Source organism: Chiloscyllium plagiosum, unplaced genomic scaffold (genome assembly GCF_037043375.1).
Source record: "Chiloscyllium plagiosum isolate Xiang-an unplaced genomic scaffold, Cpla_swu_hap1 HiC_scaffold_5, whole genome shotgun sequence".
In the NCBI taxonomy this organism is placed as follows: Eukaryota; Metazoa; Chordata; class Chondrichthyes; order Orectolobiformes; family Hemiscylliidae; genus Chiloscyllium; species Chiloscyllium plagiosum.
Genome location: NW_028270143.1, coordinates 124962988 through 124987900, shown reverse-complemented (window position 1 = coordinate 124987900; position 24913 = coordinate 124962988). Strand labels below are relative to the sequence as shown.

The following is a 24913-nucleotide window of genomic DNA, read 5'->3' as shown; positions in this document are numbered from 1 at the left end:
TGCTTTCCTTTATTGGTCAGAGCATTGAGTATAGCAGTTGGTAGGTCATGTTGCGGCTGTACAGGACATTACAGGACACAAATGTGTTAGGCCATGTTTAGAATACTGCATGCAATCCTGATCTTCCTGCTGTAGGAAGGATGTTGGAAAATTTGAAAGGGTTCAGAAAATATTAACAAGGATGTTGCAAGGATTGGAGGGTGTGAGCTATAGGGTGAAGAAGCTGAACAGACTGGGGCTGTTTTCCCTCGAGGGTCAGAGGCTGACGGGTGACCTTATAGAAGGTTATAAAATCATGAGGGGCATAGGTAGGGTGAAAGCCAAGGTCCTTTTCCCAAGGTAGTGGAGTCCAATGCTAGAGGGCTTAGGTTTAAAATGAGAGGAGAAAGATTTAAAAGAGACGAAAGGGGCAACTTTTTCACACAGATGGTAATGCGTCTATGGATTGGGCTGCCAGAGGAAGTGTTGCAGGCTGGTACAATTACAACACCTAAAAGGCATCTGGATGGGTATATGGATAGGATGGGTTTAGGGGAAAATGGGCCAAATGCTAGCAAATGGGCCTAGATTAATTTAGGATAGTTGGTTGACATGGACTAGTTGGATCAAAGGATCTGTTTCCATGCTGTACAGCTCTATGTCTCTGTGACTGTCATAGGAGGTTGTAGGATTGGGAGGTGCTGTTGGAGGAGCTTAGTACTTCCTCTGCAAGTGTACCTTGTTGACAGTACACACTGTTGCCCCTGTGTATTGGTGGTGAAGGGAGTGAATTTTGATGATGCTGAATGGGATACCAATCAAAGCAGCTGCTTTGCCCTGGATGGTGTTGATTTTCTTGAGTGTTATTGCAACTGCACTCATTCAGGCAAGTGGGGAGTATTCCATCATAGTCCTGATTTCTGTCTTGTACCAAAGGCAGCCATGATCAAATTGAATTGTGAAACAGGTTTGAGGGGCTGAATGACCTACTCCTGTTCCTATGTTAGGCATTGGGGAGACAGGTGTTGGATTACTTGCCATGCAATTTCCAGACTCTAACCTGCTCTTAAAGCTACTGTATTTATGCAAGGTTTGTGAAGGTTTGTAGCTCAGGTTGAGGTTTAGGGTGTAGGTTTGCTCACTGAGCTGTTTCATTACCTGGCTAGGTAACATCATCAGTGGCGACCTCTAACTGAAGCGAAGCTGTTGTCTCCTGCTTTCTATTTATATGTTTGTCCTGGATGGGGTTCTTGGGGTTCGTGGTGATGTTATTTCCTGTTTGTTTTCTGAGGGGTTGATAGATGGTATCTAGATCTATGTGTTTGTTTATGGCATTGTGGTTGGAGTGCCAGGCCTCTAGGAATTCTCTGGCATGTCTTTGCTTAGCCTGTCCCAGGATAGATGTGTTGTCCCAGGCGAAAAGGTGTTTTTTTTCCTCCGTGTGTAGGGCTACGAGGGAGAGAGGGTCGTGTCTTTTTGTGGCTAGCTGGTGTTCGTGTATCCTGGTGGCTAACTTTCTTCCTGTTTGTCCTACGTAGTGTTTGTGGCAGTCCTTGCATGGAATTTTGTAGACGACATTGGTTTTGTCCATGGGATGTCCTGGGTTTTTTAAGTTTGTTAGTTTTTGTTTGAGTGTGTTGGTGGGTTTGTGTGCTACTAGGATTCCGAGGAGTCTTAGTAGTCTGGCTGTCATTTCTGAAACTTCTTTGATGTATGATAAGGTGGTTAGGGTTTCTGGTATGTTTGGTCTGCTTGTCGTGGTTTGCTCTTGAGGAATCTGCGGACTGTATTTTTTGAGTATCAGTTCTTCTTGAATACGTTGTATATATCGGAAAACAGGAGAACCTATTGTTGTTTGTCACTTATAGAAATGATTTGGATGAGACTATAGGAAACGTGATTAGTAAGTTTGTGGATGACACTGAAGTTAGTTTAGTAGACAGTAAACAATGCTATCTAATTTTACAAAGGGATCTTGATCAGTTCGGTCAGTGGGGCAGGCGTGGCAGATGGAATTTAATTTAGATAAATGTGAGGTGTTGCATTTTGGTAAGATGAACAAGGTCAGGACTTACATAGTTAGTGGTCGGCCCTGGGGAATGTTGTCAGACAGACAGACCTAGGGTTCCTTGACAGTTGCTTAACGGGTAGACAGATTGGTAAAGAAAATGTTTGGCACGCTTGCTTCAATGCTGAGACCATTGAATGTAGAAGTTGCAATATCATGTTGTGGTTGTACAGGACACTGTTGAGGCCACTTTTGGAGTAATGTATACAGTTATGGTTGCCCTGCTACAGAAAGGGAATTGGAAAGGGTGCAGAAAAGATTTACAAATATATTATCCAGACTGGTCAATTTGAGTTATAAGGAGAGGCTGGATATGCTAGGATGTTGGATATAAGTTTACTTGCAGAGCTGGAACGTTCGTTTTCAGACATTTTGTCACCATTTTGCAGTCGGAGAGATCACGAGGTCTCCAGGGAGCAGTGGAGTCTGCTGGGATACATGAGTATACGGTTTAAATTTCTTTAGTTCCGGTTTTTCTGCAGTTCCTGGACGCAGTTGGGGAGGTCACAAGGTCACATGTTGGAGTGGTTGCTTTACCTGAAACGCTACTCGGGTAGTGTCTCCCACCCATCCTCCTCCCCAACCAAAAAAAAATGTGCATCGGTTGGTAAGGTGACAAGTGTTTTCTTTTGTGTTTCGTTTGTTTTTATTTTCGGCAGTCTATTTGGGAATTTAGAATAGCGGGAATGGAGGTTAGGGCAATTGAATGTTCCTCGTGCAGTATGTGGGAGGTAAGGGTCACCTCCAGTGTCCCTGCTGACTTCATTTGTGGGAAGTGTACCCAACTCCAGCTCCTCAAGAACCATGTTAGGGAACTGGAGCTGGAACTGGATGAACTTCGGCGGAGGGGGTTATTGGGAGGAGTTAAAGGGGGATAGTTACTCCACAGCCACGGGAAGAAGGTAGATGGGTTATCGTCAGGGGTGGGAAAGGGAACCGGCAGGTAGTGCAGACATCTCCTGTGGTGGTCCCCCTCAACAACAAGTATATAGTTTTGGATATTGTTGGTAGGGACAATCTACCGGGGTAAGCACAGGTCTCTGGCGCAGAGTCTGTCTCTGTTGCTCAGAGGGGAAGGGGGGAGAGGAGCAGAGCTTTAGTCATTGGGAATCCATAGTTAGGGAGACAGATAGGAGGTCTTGTGAGAACAAGAGAGACTCACAATTGGTGTGTGCCTTCCAGGTGCCAGGGTTTGTGATGTCTCTGATCGTATTTTTGGGATCATTGAAGGGGAGGGGGAGCAGCCACATTGGCACCAACGACATAAGTAGGAAGAAAGGTGGGGATCTAAGTCAGAAATTCAGGGAGCTAGGGTGGAAGCTTAGAGCTGAAACAAACATATTTGTTATCTTTGGTTTGTTGCCCGTGCCATGTGCTAGTGAAGCATGGAACAGGGAGAGCGTGGAGCTGAATACATGGCTGCAGGGATAGTGCAGGAGGGAGGGTTTTGGGTTCTTGGATAATTGGAGCTCTTTCCGGGGGCCTTGAAATGTATAACTTATTCAAGGAACAGCTACTGTGTCCTTTCAGGCAGGGAGGTAGTTGTCGGGAGAGGGAGCCATGGTTTACTAAAGGAGTTGAAGCTCTTGTCAACGGGAAGGTGAGGGTGAGGCATGAAGGCTCAGTTAGGGGGCTTGAGAGTTATAAGTTAGCCAGAAAATATTTAAAGAGAGGGCTAAGAAGATCCAGGAGAGGAAATGACAAGTTCTTGGCGGATAGGATAAAGGAAAACCCTAAGGCCTTCTATAGGTATATCAGGAATAAAAGAATGACGAGTTAAGATTAGGGCCAATCAAATATAGTAGTGGAAAGTTGTGTGTGGAATCTGAGGACATAGGGGAAGCGCCTAATGAATACTTTTCATTAGTATTCACATTGGAAAAGGGCAATGTTAGTGAGAACACAGAGATACAGGCTACAAGATTAGATGGGATTGAAGTTGACAAAGAGGAGGTTTTAGCAATTTTGGTAGATCTGAAAATAGATAGGACGTTGGGGCCAGTTGGGATTTATCCTTGGATTCTCTGGGATGCCAGGGAGGAGACTGCAGAGCCTTTGGCTTCGATCTTTATGTTATCATTGTCAACAGGAACAGTGCCAGAAGGCTGGAGGAGAGCAAATGTTTAAGAAGAGGAGTTGGGACAACCCTGGTAATTATCGGCCAGTGAGCCTTATTTTGGTTGTGGGTAAGGTGTTGGAAAAGGTTATAAGCAATACGATTTATAATCATCTGGAAAGGAATAATTTGATTAGGGATTGTCAACACAGTTTTGTGAAGGAAAGGTCAAGCCTCACTAACCTTATTGAGTTCTTTGAGAAGGTGACAAAACAAGTGGATGAAAGTAAGGTGGTTGATGTGGTGTATATGGACTTCAGTAAGACGTTTGATAAGGTTCCACATGGTAGACTTTTGCACAAAGTAAGGACTTTCAGGATTGAAGGTGATTTAGCAGTTTGAATCACAAATTGGCTAACTGAAAGAAGACAGAGGGTGGTGGTTGATGGGAAATGTTCATCCTGGAACTTAGTTACCAGTGGTGTGCTGCAAGGATCTGTTTTGGGGCCACTGCTGTTTGTCATTTTTATAAATGATGTAGAGGATGGGTGGGCATAGAAGGGTGAGTTAGTAAATTTGCAAATGACATTAAGGTAGACAGAGTTATGGATAGTGCCTAAGGATGTTGTGGGTTACAGAGGGGCATAGATGAGATGCAGAGCTGGGCTGAGAAGTGGCAAATGGGGTTTAATGCAGAAAAATGTGACGTAGTTCACTTCAGAAGAAGTAACAGGAGTACTGGGTCCATGGTGAAATTCTTGGCAGTGTTGATGAACAGAGAGATCTCAGTGTCCAGGTGCATAAATCCCTGAAAGTTACCACTCAGGTTGATAGGGTTGTTAAGAAGGCATATGGTGTGTTGGCATTTATTTGTAGGGGAATTGAGTTTCGTAGCCACGGGGTCATGCTTCAGCTGTACAAGACACTGGTAAGGCCACCTGGAGAATTGCATACAGTTCTGGTCACCGCATTAGATGAAGGATGTGGAAGCTTTGGAAAGGTTTCAGAGGAGATTTACTTTGATGTTGCCTGGTATGGAAGGAAGGACTTATAAGGAAAGGCTGAGGGAACTGAGGCTGTTTTCGTAGGAGAGAAGAAGGTTGAGAGGTGACTTAATCGAGACTTATCAGATAATCAGTCCATAGGGTGGACAGTGAGAGCCTTTCCAGGGATGGTGAAGGCTTACGTGAGGGGACATAGCTTTAAATTGAAGGGTGATAGATTAGGACAGGTATTTCATTACTCAGAATAGAGGGCCGTGGAATGGCCTACCTGTAACAGTAAAGCTTTTCACTGTGGCTCAGTACACGTGACATTAAATTCAATTCAATTCAAATTCAATTCAGTAATAGATTTGCCAATGTTAAGGGCATTTAAATGGACATTGGACATATATATGGATAATAATAGAACAGTGTAGGTTAGATGGGCATCAAATTAATTTTGCAGTTCAGCGCAACATCGAGGGCCGAAGGTCCTGTACTGCGCTGTAAAGTTCTATGAATATACTAGGTAGCATCATCAGTGAGCCTCCTGTGAAGCACTGGTGGTATGGCCCAATTTTTATTTATGTGTTTAAGTTTCCTTGGGATGGTGATGTCATTTTGTGTTCCTTTTCTCAGAGGGTGGTAAATGAGATCCAAGTCAATGTGTTTGTTGATAGAGTTCCAGTTGGAGTGTCATGCTTAAAGGAATTCTCGTGCATGTCTCTGTTTGGCTTGACCTAGGATGGATGTGTTGTCCCAGTCGAAGTGGTGTCCTTCCTCATCTGTATGTAAAGTTAGTAGTGAGAGTGGGTAATTTTTTTGTGGCTAGTTGATGTTCATGCATCCTGGTGGCTAGTTTTCTGCCTGTTTGTCCAATGTAGCGTTTGTTACAGTTCTTGCAAGATATTTGTAAATGATATTAGTTTTACTTGTCTGTATAGGATCTTTCAAGTTCATTAGCTGCTGTTTTAGTGTGTTGGTGGGTTTGTGGGCTACCATGATGCCAAGACGTCTGAGTAATCTGGCAATCATTTCTGAGATGTCTTTGATGTATGGGAGAGTGGCTAGGGTTTCTGGACGCATTTTGTCTGCTTGTTTGGATTAATTGTTGAGAAATCGGCAGCCTGTGTTCATTGGATACCCATTCTTTTTTAATACACTGTATAGGTGATGTTTCTCTGCTCTTCGTAGTTCCCCTGTGTGGTGGCTTGTTAAAATAATGTTCTAATGCAGCTCCGTTTGTGGTGCTCTTCTCAAAACTTGCTAAGGCTGGGATATTTTTCCACTGGAGCAAAGGAGGGTGAGGAGTGACCTTACAGAGTTTTATAAAATCATGAGGGGCATAGATAATGTGAATAGCAAAGGTTGTCTTCTCTTCAGTAGGGGAATTCAAAACCAAAAGGCATAATTTTAAGGTGAGAAGCAGATTTAAAAGGGACCTGACGAGCAACTTTTCACATACAGGACTGTTCAAATGTGGAGTGAATTGCCAGAGGAAGTGGTGGGTTACAACATTTAAAAGACCATTTGGACAGGTACATGAATAGGAAAGGTTTGGTAGGATATGGGCCAAATTCAGGCTATTGGGGCTAGTTCAGGAAACTTGGTCAGCATGGACAAGTTGGACTGAAGGGTCTTTTTCCATGCTGTATGACTTTATGTGCATGTGTGGGTTTATTTGTGCATTTTTGAGTTATTGTCTGTGCCTCTCTGTATCTGCATGTATGTTTGCTTTGTATATCTGGTTTCTGAGTCAGTGCTTTTATGTCATTGTACGCTTGAGTCTGTGGGTCTGCCTGTTGTTTGTGATTAGCTGTCTGTCTGCATCCAGCAGTGCTGTCATATGAATAGATGATTGTATAGAAAATATAAAATCAGCCCCAACAAAAGATTGTCAGATCATTGCAGTCAAGTCCAGTGTTGACATTTTAACTTGACACTTTTTATTGACTTGCCCTGCTGCACAAATCCTCTTGGTTTAAATTTCCTTGTGGTCACTTTGGACTTGGCTCTCTTTGAAACCATAGCAACCAGCAAAACTCAGCAGAGCAGACCGACTGCAATACAGGAGGTAAGTGATCTCTGATATCAGACAAAATACAACTAGCAACAAAAAAAAGTAAGGAAAATATCTCAATGAATAAAAGCTGGACAGAACAGAAATCTATTTATGAAGCCGAATTAGCATTTAAACAGCCAAAATTTAAAGAGAAAGTACAGTCTGGAAGAAGATGATAATATAAATTTGGCAAAAAATTTTCAAAACATTATTTCAGATTTGGTTTTTGATTTAAAAAGGTCAAATGAAATATCATACTGTTTGAGCTCCAGACTGGATAATGCTGTACGTCTTTGGTTTGAAATGAGACACGGTGTCTTGTTAACTGTCTCTTTAACTACTTCATGAACCAACTCTCATAATTAACTGTACAGTTGATGGTTAATCTTTCTCTGTGTTGCCGTAAACTCCAGTTCAGGAAAGAAGGACATTCAGAGAATATTACAAACTCATGACTAATTGTAATGTGTTGTTTGCATGCTTTATTAGTTTGGATGATCATCTTACAGCTCACAAGGACAGACCATTTGGCCCGTTGAGCTGGGGTACACACTGAATGTGCATTGACACATTGCGTGTGAACATTGGAATTAGGAGCAGGAGTGGGTACCCCAGTCACTAGAACCTGCTCCTCTATTCAGTTAGATCATGGTTGATCTGATTACAATATTCCACATTCCTGCCCACCCCTAAAAACCTTTCAAATCCTCTCGGATAATCCATTCAAATTGTTCAAATTTCTATCTCCAAAATATTCAAATATGCTGCTTCCAGTGCCTTTTGAAGACGAGAGTTCAAAAGACGTGAGAAAAAAGTTCTCCTTATCTGTCTTAAATGGGTGACCCCTTATTCTTAAAGTGACTCCAAGTTGTGGATTCCCTCAGGATCTTGTATGTTTCAATTAACTTGCTTCCTACGCTTCCACACGCCAGCAGGTGCAAACCATCCTGTCCAACTGCTCTAACCATGAGTTGTTTGCGTCTTTTCTTATTCTCATTGAACAGATAGATATGCTCTGAGGCAGGCAGCTTTAGCTCCGGATGATGTTAGAAGGGTTACTTTGTTGCTGTTTCAGAAAAGAGGAAAGGGAGTTTGTTGGACAGAAGTTGTGATATGTTTGCATTCAGTATGTTTCACTCAGAATTATCAAACAATAGAACAAAGTGGGCTTTTTATGCAAAAATAGAAATGACAAAAGAATCTGGGATCATATGAAAACTCTGCAGAGATGCAGTCAAATAAAAGCTAAATACTGCAGATGCTTGAAACCTGAAACAGAATGCTGGAGGATCTCAGCAGGTCTGGTATCATCTATGGAAAGAGAAACAGAGTTAATGTTTTGAGTCCAGTATAATCTTGAATTAGAATAGTGAGACGTTTGCTTTTGACTGGCACAGACTCATAGGAGTTGAAAAGTGTGATGCTGGAAAAACACAGCAGGCCAGGCAGCATCCGAGGAGCAGGAGAATCGACGTTTCGGGCATAAGCCCTTCTTCAGGAATGAGGCTGGTGTGCCAGGCGGGCTGAGATAAAAGGTAGGGGGGAGGGCATTTGGAGTACGGGCTCTGGGAATACTGTGGAAGGAGGTGAGGGTGATAGGCCGGAGAGGGGATGGGGGCGGAGAGGTCGGGAAGAAGATTGCAGGTCAAGAGGGCAGTGAGTCCGGGGGTTGGGACTGAGATAAGGTGGGGGGGAGGGGAAATGAGGAATCTGGAGAAATCTACATTCATCCCGTGTGGTTGGAGGATTCCTAGGCGGAAGATGAGGCGCTCTTCCTCCAGGCATCGTGTGGTCAGAGTCTGGCAATCCAATAGTACAAAAGAAACCATTTGTTCCATTAAGACTCTACTGCCAAAAACACACTAAACCTACATTAGTCCCGCTTTACAGGACTAAGCCCATATTCTTTTTCAGTTAGTAGACCTCTATGACTGTGACTCTTAAAAAAACATTCTGGGTTCTGAAGAAGAGTCATAATGGAATTGAAACATTAACTATCTCCCTCTCTCCTCCACCAATGCTGTCAGAACTGCTGAGTTTCTCCAGCATTGTCTGTGTTGTTGCAACTGTGAAGCACTGTTTAAAACAAGTGGGAATTTAATTTTAGTTGCATCCAGGACAGATGAAAATGTCATGGTCTGATTAGTAATGAATCTGCTGACCTTTCTGTTAGGGTGCTGGGGATTGGGGGCGGGTAATGAGTCAGATCGAGGGACTGACCACGATTTGCAAAACACTTCAGAGCCAAGGCAGGTCTGTGACAGACTGGAAAACATAAGGAATAACTACTGAGAACTTGGACCTGAGAACTTGGAATGTCACCTTGCCTCAACACCAATCAGAGTCAACATTAGCTCAGAGTCTTCCTGACCATATCCTGAGTGATATCAGCCAATGTGGACCTGATGTAGTCTTGGATCTAAGGCTCTTCCTGGACTTCTGGTCACAGTTTGCATCTTCCCACTTGCCCACTGCAGAGATCCTACATTTATAGTTATCTCCATGGAAACCAAAACTGCAACAGGACTTCAGAATCAGAACCAGGGTGAGGCAAGGAAACTGACCAAGGCTTCTTCAAAAGCATCCTCTGAGACTGTGTCCTCTACACCCAGAAGGATAAGGGCAACAGATGCATGCAAACACCACCACCTGCAAGTTTCACTCCAAGTCACACGCCACTCTGGCTTGGAACTACATTGGGAGGAAGTGAGGACTGCAGACGCTGGAGATCAGAGTCGAGAGTGTGGTGCTAGAAAAGCACAACCGGTCAGGCAGCATCCGAAGAGCAGGAGAATTGACGTTTTAAGCAGAAGCTCTTCATCAGGATTCCTGGTGACGAACTTTTGCTTAAAACGTCGACTCTCCTGCTCCTTGGATGCTGCCTGACCGGCTGTACTTTTCCAGCACCACACTCTCAATTTGGAACCACATTGTCATTCCTTCACCATTTCTGGGTAAAAGTCCTGGAACTCCCTAACAGTACTGTGGTGTCCCAGCACCAACGAACAGCTGTGGTTCAAGAGGGCTGCCTTCTCCGGGGCGAGAAGGTCTAGCTATCAATGCCTACATCCCATGAATGAACTTAAATATCGGCCATTCAGTGACACCCAGATGAAAATAAAAGTAAATTTTAGTGCATGACTTATGTTGTAGAATGTGGTGCTTGAGAGGGTGGCAGAAGAAGGTTCAATAGTAATGTTTAAAACTGAATTGTGTAAAATTTGTAAGAATGCAAGAAACAGGTATATCACAACTGTGTATCTCTTCCAAAGAGCCAGTACATGTTGAATGGGATGAATGACTTTCTCCGGTGCTATAAGATTCCAAGGTCATAAATCCACACACTGAACAATGGCCCACTATGAAAGAGGTAACAGCAGAACAGGAATATTATCTAATCCTATACAATTAAGAAGACTACTAGTCAGTAGTTAATATCATTATTGACTTTCAAGATATGAACCTCAGGTAGCTAAATGAAGCTGGGAGACAGTACAAACTAGGTGGGGCTGAATGTTCTTCCCAGGTTCTGAAGTGTTTTAAATCCAGAGGATAAATGATAAGAAAAACTTGGAGGGAGGAAGGAAGCCTCACAAATTGAAGACTGTAGAAAGAAAGTGGGAGAAAATCTGTACATGCTTCTGCGTGTCTGCTGCTGAAACACCTCAAACTTTGACTAACTCAATTCTCTTCTGACTGTGAATCTCATGCAAACTTTGCTTCATCCAAAAACTTTTGTGTCCATTTTCAAACTTGCAGTGTGCTATTTGCGTGATGCCATGTGCTTGCACTGTCCAAAAAAGTGTTGAGTTTGAAATTCTTATCCTTGTTTTCGAACTCTCCTCCTCATCTTGCTACTTCCTAAACTCTACAACCTCCTCCAGGCTCTCAATCCTCTGAGAAATCAGTGCTTCTCCAATCCCAATTTTAATTTATCTCACCGTTAGTGACCATGGTTTCAATTGCCTTGGGCTCTGAAATTATCTCGCTGTACCTCTCCATCTACATTCCTACCTCTTCTAGAGATGGTAAAATCTACATGTCTGACTTAACTTTTGCAGTTTTATCTGTATCTCCTCACAACTCAAATTTGCTTTTGAGTAACGCCTCTGTAGACCAGACCTCTCAGTACAAGGGTTGTGACCCTACCTTGAGGTCTGCAAAACAAACTTTTTGGACCTGAAAGGAGTCCCAGAGGTGAGAGAAACTCCACTAGTTCTTAGTAATGGTTGTGCTGGAGCTCCATTTTGAAGTATACAAGATGAAATATATTTTCAATCATTCAACAGTTTTACAGGTTATTCCTTCTAGATGTCAGTGATGTGGTTCTGCAAGCTGATAATCAGCCCAGGAATCCTTCCACCACTTCCTCATTTACACAAAGGAAAAGAGGGAAAAGCGTGTGTGAAAATGTGCTTTAAAAAAAAGTCCTCCCTGAAATACTTTGGGGACACTTTATATGAGAATTATGATAGAAAGACCGACTTGTGCAGGATAGAAAGGGAAGGGCCTAATGTGAGACTTACAAGAATCAAATAAAGTTTGTTTTTAATTACTACACAATTTTTTTGCTGCCTTTCCAACACAAAGCAACCAGTCATCCATTCAGAGAGATCAAAAGTCTGGCTGTATTCTCACCAGCTTCATAAGCTAAACAGCCCATTCAGCACCAAAGTACTTATATCACTCGGACAGTTACTGCTCCACCCACTTTGCTTCTGGAATGTTCTGTATTAAGAACCTTTGCCCTTAGCGTTATGTTGCCGTGGAGACAAGGCTGACTTTGCTTCTGTCTCACTGGTTTCTGCAGCATTCACAAAGCCTCGTTGAATTAACCACCTCAAGCAACAATGGCCAACTTCAGATCTAACCTTTTGTCCCTGGGTAATTAATGCTGGTTTTGGCAGCTAGTGATCCTCACATCCCATAAAGACAAACATCGCACTCTAACTAGTGTTATCATCAGCTCGTTTTGCCATTTTCAGGGGTTCTATTGCCAATCAACTTAAATCAATGTCCTCTGATTCTTGGCTTTACTGCTAATGGGAAAAGTTTATCTGATGTCTGCACTGTTTACGTTTCATGAATTAAAATGCCCATATCAAATCCCTTTTCCAAGGAGAGGGCAGCTTCAATTTCTCTATGTGTGTTATTGAAGTTCCTTATTCCTGCCTGAATTGTCCAGTCCATTTTCTGCTCCACATGAATGGCTTGTCCCATATACCCTACCCTGTGTTAACTTTAAACACCACTTGCCTCCCCACCCTTCACAAACACACAAGCACATACCAAGCCTTCAATAGGAAAAACTTGGTAATGCTCAGGCAGTCTGAAACAAATTTGAGAATCCAAGTACCAGCCTACAGGCACCATCCTGGTGAAATGGTTTCAAATTCAGACCAGCTAGGTGCAGTAAGAATTTGGATTTTAAATTAGAATATCCTTTTTTGTCACAGGTACTGTCCAGGACAGAAGCACAGGAGAACAGTGAAAAGTTTTTACAATGGCTGCCTTAATCATACCTTCTTAGGTACAAATACCTAGGTACAAATCTTGGATACAAAACAGGATTAAAAGGAAAAGTAGGAGCATTTCGACAATGTCTAAAAAGTAAGTTAGAAATAAGATAGATTAGTGTGGTGCTGGAAAAGCACAGCAGGTCAGGCAGCATCCGAGGAGCAGAAAATCGACGTTTCGGGCAAAAGCCCTTCATCAGAATTAGGGGCACCTTCATCATTCCTGATGAAGGGCTTTTGCCTGAAACATCGATTTTCCTGCTCCTCGGATGCTGCCTGACCTGCTGTGCTTTTCCAGCACCACTCTAATCTAGACTCTGGTTTCCAGCATCTGCAGTCCTTGTTTTTACCTAGAAATAAGATAGTTATAACAGAGTTAGAGGATTCATATTATAGTCCGGTAAAGAGTTTCAAATAGCAGCAGCTTAGTACATGGTCTGGCAGCCCATGCCAGGCACTAATCCAATGGTTGTCCCACTCTTCTCCAGCCTCCAGTCTGCTCCTCACGGGCACTCAACAGCAACTATGAAAGTTGTGCTGTACTGGGACTCACTTCACCTCAAGCTGCACCAGTAGACAGGATTCCCCACAGTCCGCACCAGCAGCCGGGTTTCCCCATACACAACACCAGGATTCAGGTTTCCCCAAGTGCCGCTCCAGGACTCTGGTTTCTCCACCATCTGCACCAGGACTTGAGTTTCCCCTCAGGCTGTACCAGGTCTTGAGTTGCCCCATGCTATGCACGGGGACTCTGGTTTCCCCACGCTCCACAGGGGGACTTGAGTTTCCCCACGCTACACACTGGGATTCGGGTTTCCCCACACTCCATACCAGGATTCTGGTTTCCCCTTGGGCTGTACTGGGTCTCAGGTTTCCCCACGCTCCGTACTGGGACTTGTGTTTCCCCTCATGCCACACCAGGACTCAGGTTTCCCCTTGGGCTGCACCGGAACTCGGGTTTCTCAACACACTGCACCAGGACTCGGGTTTCCCCATGGGCTGCACTGGCATTCGGGTTTACCCACGCTCCACACCAGAACTCTGGTTTCCCTCACACCGCACCGGCACTCTGGTTTCCTCAGGCTCTGAACCATGCCTCAGGTTTCCCCATGCTCCACACCGGGACTTGGGTTTCCTCAGGTCCGCCATGGGACTTGGGTTTCTCCACGGTCCGCACCGGGACTCGGGTTTCCCCACGGTCCACACCAGGACTCGGGTTTCCCCAAGGCCTGCATCATGCCTCGGGCTTCCCCACACTCAGCACCATGCCTCGGGTTTCCCCAAGCTCCGCACAGGGACTCGGGTTTCTCCTTTGGCCGTACCGGGTCTCGGGTTTCCCCACACTCCGCACCAGGACTCTGGTTTCCCCACACTCCACACTGTACCTCAGGTTTCCCCATGCTCCACACTGGGTCTCTGCTTTCCCCACACTCCGTGCTGGGACTTAGGTTTCCCCACACTCCGCACTATGCCTCAGGCTTCCCCATGCTTTGCACCAGGACTCAGGTTTCTCCACGCTCCGCACTGTGCCTCGGGCTTCCCCATGCTTTGCACCAGGACTCAGGTTTCTCCACGCTCCGCACTGTGCCTCGGGCTTCCCCAGGCTCTGCACCAGGACTCAGGTTTCTCCACGCTCCGCACTGTGCCTCGGGCTTCCCCAGGCTCTGCACCAGGACTCAGGTTTCTCCACACTCCGCACTGTGCCTTGGGCTTCCCCCCGCTCCGCACTGGGACTTAGGTTTCCCCTTGGGCTGCACTGGGTCTCGGGTTTCTCCCCATTCCGCACCAGGTCTCTGGTTTCCCCTTTGGCTGCACTGGGACTCGGGCTTCCCCACACTCCGCACCGTGACTCGGGTTTCCCCAAACCCCGCACCGTGACTCGGGTTTCCCCACACTCCGCACCGTGACTCGGGCTTCCCCACGCTCCAAACTGTGCCTCAGGTTTCCCCACGCTCCAAACCGTGACTTGGGCTTCCCCACGTTCCAAACCGTGCCTCAGGTTTCTCCACGCTCCACACCGGGTCTCAGGTTTCCCCACAGCCTGCACAGGGACATGGGTTTCCCCACAGCCTGCACCGGGACACGGGTTTCCCCACATACCACACCAGGAGTGGGGTTTTTATCCTTGGGCCGCACCAGGACTCTGGTTTCCCCACACGCCATACCGGGACTGCTGGAAGAGATAAATTTAACAACTCTGGCCTTTCCTTTTACACCCAATGAAGGACTGTTATTAAAATGTAGTCACTGTTGTAATTGTAGAATCATTCAGTACAAAAGAGGCCCTTCGGCCCATCAAGTCTGTATCACCAAAGCTATGCCAAATCTACACTAATCCTACTTTGCAGCACCAAGCCCATAGTCTTAAATGTTATGACATTTCAAGTGCTCAGCCAAGTACTTTTTAAAGGTTGTGAGGTTTCACGACTTAACTGTAATGAAGACAACACGGGAGCCATTTTGATGGGGTGAATCTTTGGATGAAGGATTGTATTCTGAAGAAAGGTTGAACAGATTTGGTCTGTATTCACTGGAGTTTAGAAGAATCAGAAGTAATCTTATTAAAACATATAAGATCCTGAGGGAACATGACAGGATGGATGCTGAGAGGGCCTTTCCCCTTGTGGGAGAGACTAAAACTATGGAATATGGTTAAAAATGAGATGTCTCTCCATTACGACTTTATTTTTCACTCAGAGCTTTGTGAATCTGTGGCATTTTAATTCCCAGAGACCTGTAGAAGCTGGTCATTCAATACTTTTAAGGCAGAAGTAGATAGTTGTTGACAGACAAGGGACTCGAAGAGTATCAGGTATAATTAGCAAAGGAGTTGAAGCCAGAATCAGACTAACTATGATCTTACTGAATGGCCCACTCCTGTTCTTAACTCTCATGTACAAAGGTACCTCATAGAACAGCAATGAGGTGAGTAATATTTGTTGAGGGATGAGTATTTGGCCAGGAGACTGTGGGGGTGGGGTTGGGGACAGCTTAAGTTTACTATTGCATCAAAGTGATGACAGCTGACTCCTCAGCCAGCCCAATATTCTCTTCAAAGCTGTATTGGACTGTCAGCCTGGATTCTTGTCTTCAAGTCCTGGAAAGAAATGAAAACTTGTTAATCTTGTGACTCGAAGGTTAACGTGCTGCCCATCGAACTGTGGCTGACAGCTGTACTTTGGCAATGGGAGAGATTTTTAAAAATGACCATTTCTGTGAATCAGTGAGTTAAGATTAAGAATTAAAATCATATCTCAAAATCCTCTGTCTGGCTGCTTTAGTATTTCTGGTAAAGAAGGAAACCTGTTGTGCTTACTAGGTCTGGCATTCATGTGGCCCCATAACTACAGCAATATGGTTGACTCTTCACAAATTCTTTGAAATGGCCAAGCAAGCCATTCAATTCAGGAATGGGCAACACCCAGCTCCGGTGCCTGTGAACGAAAGATTTTGATAGAATTCTGGCTCCAACACAGCCATTCCAATTAATTTTTACCCCTTTGTCCTTAAATATTAACACCACCAAGAGAAATACGGTTACCTCAGAATACACCAGGATATTGGTCAGTTGGGCCAATGGGCCAAGGAGTGGCAGATGAAGTTTAATTTCGATAAATGTGAGGTGCTGCACTTTGGAAAGGCAAATCAGGACAGGACCTATATTCTTAATAAGTTCCTGGGGAGTGTTGCTGAACAAAAAGACCTTGAAGTGCAGGTTCATAGTTCCTTGGAAGTTGAGTCACAAGTAGATAGAATAGTGGAAGGTATTTAGTATGCTTGCCTTTATTGGTCAGTGCATTAAGTATAGGAGGAGAAAGTGAGGACTACAGATGCTGGAGATCAGAGCTGAAAATGTGTTGCTGGAAAAGCGCAGCAGGTCAGGCAGCATCCAAGGAACAGGAGAATTGACGTTTCGGGCATAAGCCCTTCTTCATTAAGTATAGGAGTTGGAAGGTCATGTCACAGCTGTGCAGGACATTGGTTAGGCTACTTTTAGAAAATTGCACGCAATTCTGGTCTTCCTGCTATAGGAAGGACACTGTGAAACTTGAAAAGGTTCAGAAAAAATTTACAACCCGGATGTTGCCCGGGTTAGAGGGTTTAAGCTATAGGGAGAGGCTGAATAGGCTAGGGCTATTTTCCCAGAGTATCAGAGGTTAAGACGTGACCTTGTAGAGGTTTATAAAATCACAGAAGTATGAGTGGGGATATCCAAAACTAGAGGGCGTAGTTTTAAGGTCAAAGGGGAAAGATTTAAAAGGGACCTAAAGGGCAACTTTTTCATGGAGAGGGTGGTGCATGTATGGAAATGAACTGCCAGAGAAAGTGATGGAGGTTGGGACAATTACAACACTTAAAAGGCATTTGGATGGGTATATAAATAGGAGGGGTTAAGAGGGATGTGGACCAAATACTGACAATTGGGGCTAGATTTATTTAGGATATCTGGTCAGCATGGATGAGTTGGACTGAAGGGTCTGTTTCCATGCTGTACCTCTCTATGACTCTATGTTGACTATTACGTGGTTCTTTTTCACTTGGGAAGTTGAGGCTATGAAGACTGATGTGAGAATGAGATCACAACCAATTAAGATCCTCTCCTCTTGTGGGGTCTGTTGCTATAACTCCCCTCAATATTCAACATGCTGAGAACCTTCACCTAACTGGTATAATTCCAGCAAGACTCCTCCGTATGTGCCATCTCCGGAGTCTCCTAATAATATAGTGACCGCAATTGAATGCACAATTCCAGCAATGATCCCAAACCAGTCATTTCTCACTTGCAAAATAACAGCTGAGCCATGCTTTGAGGATGTTTTAGAACTTGACGAGTAACACTCCTTTGAGGTCAGGTCAACTATTGCTTGGGTTCCTTCCTGGAGATATTATCCTTTGGGCTATGACTACCCTGCCCATTTCAACACTCTTTTCATTATTGTCTCCTTCCCACATTCACTATCTTCAGAAAATGGATAAAAAACATAAAGCCAGCTCACCTTTCTCCTGGAGTGGCTCACAAATATTCTTTTACTCCTAAGATTCCATGTCACCTGTAAACTTACTGAAATAATCACAAGGACTTTGGTGTCACAGAAATCACTCCTGTGTTATACAGAGGATCAATTAAGAAGGATCCATGTATTATCGTAGGACTGTAGTTACAGTGGGATAGGGTGGTAGGTTTTCTTCCTTTGGGCCACTAGGTACAACAATCCATTTTGTTCGGTGGCAGCCTGATTTTATCAAATTAATTCACCTTGGAGGTATTTGAATTCATGGGGCTGGATCTATCAGATGGCTTGTGATGCTTGCACTGGCCCCAAATCTGGCTCAGGAATCGTGAGGAAGCACTGATTCATAGTTAAGAAGCTGCTTCTGGAGCCTTTGTTCAATTTAACGGTCCCTGGATAAAGAAAGCCCATTCACTGAGCTGGAGATCCTGGAAGTGGTGGATGCTGCTGAGACAGGTAGGCAAGCACATGGATGCCTCAACATGCAGGTATCCTCTGATTTTTGCCTGCACACAAATGTCTTTAAATAGAGAAGTGAGGTCACTATAAGAACATACATAAGAACTCTGAGCATGAGTAGGCCATCTGACCCTTCAACCCTGCTCTGCCATTCAATAAGATCATGGCTGATCTTTTTGTGGCTTCAGCTCCACTTACCTGCCCTCTCACTATAACCCTTAATTCCTTTACTGTTCAAAAAAATTATCTATCTTAGCTTTGAAAGCATTTACTGAGGTAGCCTCAATTACTTGACTGGGCAGGGTATTCCATAGATTCACAATCCTCTGGGTGAAGAATTGCATTCTCAATTCAGTCCTAAATCTGCTCCCCCTAACTTTGAGGCTATGTCCTCTTGTCCTAGTTTAATCTGTCCGTGGAAACATCCTCTCTATTTCTATCTTGTCTATTTCCTTCATAATTTTATATGTTTCTATAAGATCTCTACTCCAACTTCTAAATTCCAATGAATATAATGCCAGTCTACTCAGTCTCTCCTCATAAGCCAACCCCCTCAACTCCAAATCAATCTAGTGAATTTCCTCTGCACCCCCTCCAGTGCCAGTACATCCTTTCTCAAGTAGGGAGGCCAAAACAGCGAACAGTACTCTAGGTGTGGTCTCATCAGCATGTTATACAGCTACAACATAAACTCAATCCCTTTAGCAATGATGGACAAAATTCCATTTACCTTAATTACCTGTTGTACCTGCAGGCCAACCTTCTGTGATTCATGCACAAGGACACCCAGGTCCCTCTACACAACAGCATGCTGCACTTTTTTACCATTTAAGTATTAGTCCTTTTTACTGTTATTCCTATCAAAATGGATGACTTCACATTTATTAACATTGTACTCCATCTGCCAGACCTTTGCACACACTTTGTCCCTTTGCAAAGTTTCACAGTCCTCTGCACACTTTGCTCTAACACTCAACATAGTGACATCTGCAAACTTGGACACACTATCATGCGGTCCCCCACCTTCAAATCATCTACGTTGTTATGGACTATGCAAGACAACTCAAAACATTCTTAAGCGGACAGCCCAGACTATAACTTTGCAATTTGTTTCGGTAGGCATACAGTGAAAATTACCTAGAGTAAGTTAGCTAGGTTGACTACCAGGTTTTAAAACAGACATTTATTCACAAATTACACAATGAAACACAAAGAGCATAATAAAGAGCCCCTACTGAACTCAGTCTATCCAACCTAGACTTAATTATGCTGTTCTGAAAATACACAACAGTCCCAATAAACAAACCTCCTTAAAAAAACACAGTAAAAATGGAACAAATACTTATAGGTTGAAGTTAGAAGGGCAGAAGCACAGAGAGTTTAGCAGCCAGTTTCCACACAGCTAAACTCCTAATTATTTCTGGACTGAACTGCTCAGCTAATGAGCTGACCACTCCCCTTTCATTACACAAGTCACATCTAAAACATGACCATTTGGCCTGAAGTCTCATCTGTTTACATATAAACAAAAGGCCTCTCAAAATCCTTTTTCATCTCTGTACCAAACGAGTCACCTCAGAGCTGCGAGGGTTTTATGACCCCTCTGAAAAAGACCAAGGACACTGTATCTTTGAGAAAAGGAATAGCTTTTAGAAAAAGGACCAGCTTTGTGACAATGTAAATTGTGAATAATTGCGGTCTCAATACTGATCCCTAAGGCAGAGTCGAAGAGTGCGGCTCTGGAAAAGCACAGCAGTCAGGCAGCATCTGAAGAGCAGGAGCATGAAGGGCTTACACCTAAAATGTCAATTCTCCAGGTCCTCAGATGCTGCCTGACTGGCTTTCTCCTAGTTGATCCCTGCCAACCAGATAAGCACTCATTTATCCCCACTTTTTACTTCCTATTAATTAATCAATCCTCTATTCATGCTAATACATTGCCTGTAACACCTGCATCTTTATCTTATGCCTTTTGTGCAGCACCTTGTAGAATGCCTGTTGGAAATCTAGATACACCACATCTATGAGTCCCTATTATTAACAGTGCTCGTGTTGTCTTCATAGAATTCCAGTAGATTAGTTAAGCATGATCTGACCTTCATGAACCCATACTGGATCTGCTCAACATGATAATTTCTATCTAGATACCTTGCTATTTTTCCTTGATAATAGTATCAAGCCCTCCCCAGAATTGTTTCCAGACTTGGTTTCAGTCTTTAAACCCATCTTTAAGACATTGAGATTCCAGCTCGATGGTCAGCTGCTTTGTCACTGGCTCCCTTTCTTAATTTAACTCCATTATCAGTTGGTCACAGGCTAATTTAAAAGGATCCCTTCTCTCGTGACTACCTTTTCATAATCTAAATGCATTAATAGTTTAAAAGGATCTAAATTAATCAGGCTTTTTTGATTTAAAGAAAAAAAGTGAGTTTACTAATTACTAAGTCTCAGAAAAGATAATAAAACATGAGACATATACATACAGATTAGAAATGGGAATTGCCTAAAAAGATTTACGAATCAATTGCTAGGTATGATTAAAGGTGGTATGTTGTGGCAGTTAAGGCAGCCAATGATGACAATGGCAATAAATCAGTTAAATTTGAGTTTCTTGGCTTTACAGTTAGCTGATATGTTTTGTCCTATTATCTTTTCATCGCTGACTTCACTGGCATACCTGGCATCCAGTACTCAGAACGAGAGATGGTCTTTCTCTACCTTTACCTGCAGTGCAAGGGTTTCTATTGATCTTCTTCAAGCTATGGTTTTTACAGCTTTCTAGTAAATGAGCAATTCAGCCCACTAATACCTGTAGACCACATGTTGTAGTTAGGTTTGTTTTGTATATTCCTGGAAGGGTAATACACAACCATGTTTGCATTTTGGGATGTAATCTCCAGGAAAGGAATGGCTATCATGAGGGGGCATAATTTTAAGGTAATTGGAGGAAGGTTTACGGGAGACATCAGAGGTAGGTTCTTTATGTAAAGAGTGGTGAGTGTGTGGAATGCATTGCCAGCGGTGGTAGTAGAGTTAGATACATTAGGGACACTCAAGCAATTCTTAGATAGGCACATGGAAAATAGTAGGTTAGTTTGATCTTAGAGTAGGATTAAAGGTTGGCACAACATCGAAAGCCAAAGGGCCTGTACTGAGCTGTACTGTTCTATGTTCTATCTATGAGATGACTTTGTGCTGCGAGATGGACAATTCATAATTATCTCGTCCCTTTAAGTGTCTTTGTTTGAAAGTTCCTAGACACTCCATTTTAAATTGTGACAGATCATGGGATCTCACAGAAATTTCTCTAAGTCAAAAAATTTTATTATCATAGAATATTAGAGTTATACAGCACGGACACAGATTCTTCAGTCCAACTCATTTGCACTGACCAGATATTCTAAACTGATCTAGTCCCATTTGCCAGCATTTGGCCTATATCCCTCTAAACTATTTTCACTCATCCAGATGCCTTTTAAATGTTGTAATTGTACCAGTTTCCACCACCTCCTCTGGCAGATTGTTCCATACATGCACCACTCCAAAAGTTGCCCCTCAGGTCTCTTAACTCTTTCCCCTCTAGTCTAGTTTTGGACAGCTGTATCCTAAGAAAAAAACCTTGGCTATTTATTCTATCCATGCCCCTCATGATCTTGTAAACCTCTATAAGGTCACCCTTCAGCCTCCAATGCCCCAGGGAGAAAAGCAGAAGCCTATCCAGCCTCTCCCCAGAGCTCAAATCCTATAATCCTGGCAACATTCCTATAAGTCTTTCCTGAACCTTTTCAAGTTTAACAACATATTTCCTATAGCAGGGAGACCAAAATTTAACCCAGTATTCACCAATGTTCTGTATAGTTGCAACATGATATCCCAATTCCTATTGCACTGACCAATGAAGGCAAACATAGAACATTACAGCGCAGTACAGGCCCTTCGGCCCTCGATGTTGCGTCGCCCTGTCATACTAATCTGAAGCCCATCCCACCTACACTATTCCATGTACGTCCATTTGTCTGTCCAATGACGACTTAAATGCACTTAAACTTGGCGAATCTACAATCAATGCAGGCAAAGCATTCCATACCCTTACTACTCCCTGAGTAAAGAAACTACCTCTGACATCTGTCTTATACCTATCTCCCCTCACTTTAAAGTTGTGTCCCCTCATGTTTGCTGTCCCCATACTTGGAAAAAGGCTCTCCCTGTCCAACCTATCTAACCCTCTGATTATCTTGTATGTCTCAATTAAGTCACCTCTCAACCTTCTTCTCTCTAATGAGAACAGCCTCAAGGCCCTCAGTCTTTCCTCGTAAGACATTCCTTCCATACCAGGGCTGGAAGTGTGTTGCTGGAAAAGCGCAGCAGGTCAGGCAGCATCCAGGGAACAGGAGAATCGACGTTTCGGGCATAAGCCCTTCTTCAGGCTTATGCCCGAAACGTCGATTCTCCTGTTCCCTGGATGCTGCCTGACCTGCTGCGCTTTTCCAGCAACACATTTCCAGCTCTGATCTCCAGCATCTGCAGACCTCACTTTCTCCTCAAAGATTCCTTCCATACCAGGCAACATCCTAGTAAATCTCCTCTGCACCCTTTCCAAAGCTTCCACATCCTTCTTATAATGCGGTGACCAGAACTGTACACAATACTCCAAGTGTGGCCCTACCAGAGCTTTGTACAGCTGCAGCATAACCTCCTGGTTGCGGAACTCAATCCCTCTATTAATAAAGGCCAAAACACTGTATGCCTTCTTAACAACCCTGTCAATCTGGGTGGCAGCTTTCAGGGATCTGTGTACATGGACACCGAGATCTCTCTGCTCATCTGCACTCCCAAGAATCCTACCATTAGCCCAGTACTTTGTATTCCGATTACTCCGGCCAAAGTGTATCACCTCACACTTATCCACATTAAACTCCATTTGCCACCTCTCAGCCCAGCTCTGCATCCTATCTATGTTTCTCTGCAACCTACTACATCCTTCGTCACTATCCATAACTCCATCGACCTTAGTGTTGTCCGCAAATTTACTAACCCACCCTTCTAAGCCCTCATCCAGATCATTTATAGAAATGATGAACAGCAGTGGAACCAACACCGACCCTTGTGGTATGCCGCTAGTAACTGGACACCAAGATGAACATGTTCCATCAACAACAACCATCTGTTTTCTTTCAGCAAGCCAATTACTGATCCAAACTGCTATGTCTCCCACAATCCCATTCCTCCGCATTTTGTATAATAGCCTACTGTGGGGAACCTTATCAAACGCCTTGCTGAAATCCATATACACCACATCAACTGGTTTACTCTCATCTACCTGTTTGGTCACTTTATCAAAAACTTCAAAAAGATTCATTAGGCATGACCTACCCTTCACAAAACTGAGCTGACTGTCCCTGATCAGATTATTCTTTTCTAGATGATTATAAATCCTATCTCTTATAACCTTTTCCAACACTTTACCAACAAATGAAGTGAGACACACTGGTCTGTAATTACCAGGGTTGTCTCTACTACCCTTTTTGAACAAGGGAACCACATTTGCTATCCTCCAGTCCTCAGGCACTATTCCTGTAGACAATGATGATTTGAAGATCAATGCCAAAGGCTCGGCAATCTCTTCCCTTGCTTCCCAGAGGATCCTAGGATAGATCCCATCCAGGCTGAAAATGTGTTGCTGGAAAAGCGCAGCAGGTCAGGCAGCATCCAAGGGGCAGGAGAATCGACATTTCGGGCATGAGCCCTTCTTCAGGAATGAGGAAACTGTGCCAAGCAGGCTAAGATAAAAGGTAGGGAGGAGGGACTTGGGAGAGGGGCGTTGGAAATGCGATAGGTGGAAGGAGGTTAAGGTGAGGGTGATAGGCCGGAGTGGGGGTGGGTGGGGGTGGAGAGGTCAGGAAGAAGATTGCAGGTTAGGAAGGTGGTGCTGAGTTCGAGGGTTGGGACTGAGACAAGGTGGGGGGAGGGGAAATGAGGAAACTGGAGAAGTCTTAGTTCATCTCTTGTGGTTAGAGGGTTCCTAGGCGGAAAATGAGGCGCTCTTCCTCCAGTCGTCGTGTTGCTTTAGTCTGGCGATGGAGGAGTCCAAAGACCTGCATGTCCTTGGTGGATTGGGAGGGGGAGTTGAAGTGTTGAGCCACGGGGTGGTTGGGTTGGTTGGTCCGGGTGTCCCAGAGGTGTTCTCTGAAACGTTCTGCAAGTAGGCGGCCTGTCTCCCCAATATAGAGGAGGCCACATCAGGTGCAGTGGATGCAGTAAATGATGTGTGTGGAGGTGCAGGTGAATTTGTGGCGGATATGGAAGAATCCCTTGGGGCCTTGGAGGGAAGTAAGGAGGGAGGTGTGGGCGCGGTTGCAGGGGAAGGTGCCAAGAGTGGAGGTTGGGTTGGTGGGGGGTGTGAACCTGACGAGGGAGTCATGGAGGGAGTGGTCTTTTCAGAACGCTGATAGGGGAGGGGAGGGAAATATATCCCTGGTGATGGGGTCTGTTTGGAGGTGGCGGAAATGACGACGGATGATACAATGTATATGGAGGTTGGTGGGGTGGTAGGTGAGGACCAGTGGGGTTCTGTCCTGGTGGAGATTGGAGGGGCTGAGGAGCGGGAAGTGGAGGAGATGCGGTGGAGAGCATCTACTATCCTTGATTGGCACTAATTTAACTCTCATCATTCTTTTATTCCTGACATACCTATGGAAAGCCTTAGGGTTAACCCTGATCCTATCCACCAACAACTTCTCATGTCCCCTCCTGGCTCTTCTGAGCTCTCTTTTTATGT

The 24913-nt window shown here is 44.2% G+C and overlaps 1 protein-coding gene across 1 annotated transcript in view; it reads left to right on the top strand.

Moving 5' to 3' along the window:
* The first annotated feature begins 7137 nt into the window (after positions 1-7137).
* vill (villin-like) overlaps positions 7138-24913 on the top strand; it is a 163017-nt gene continuing 145241 nt past the window's right edge. Inside the window, exon 1 of the mRNA XM_043690859.2 lies at positions 7138-7160. The gene's annotated coding sequence lies outside the window, so the exon portion shown is untranslated. The remainder of the gene's footprint in view (positions 7161-24913) is intronic.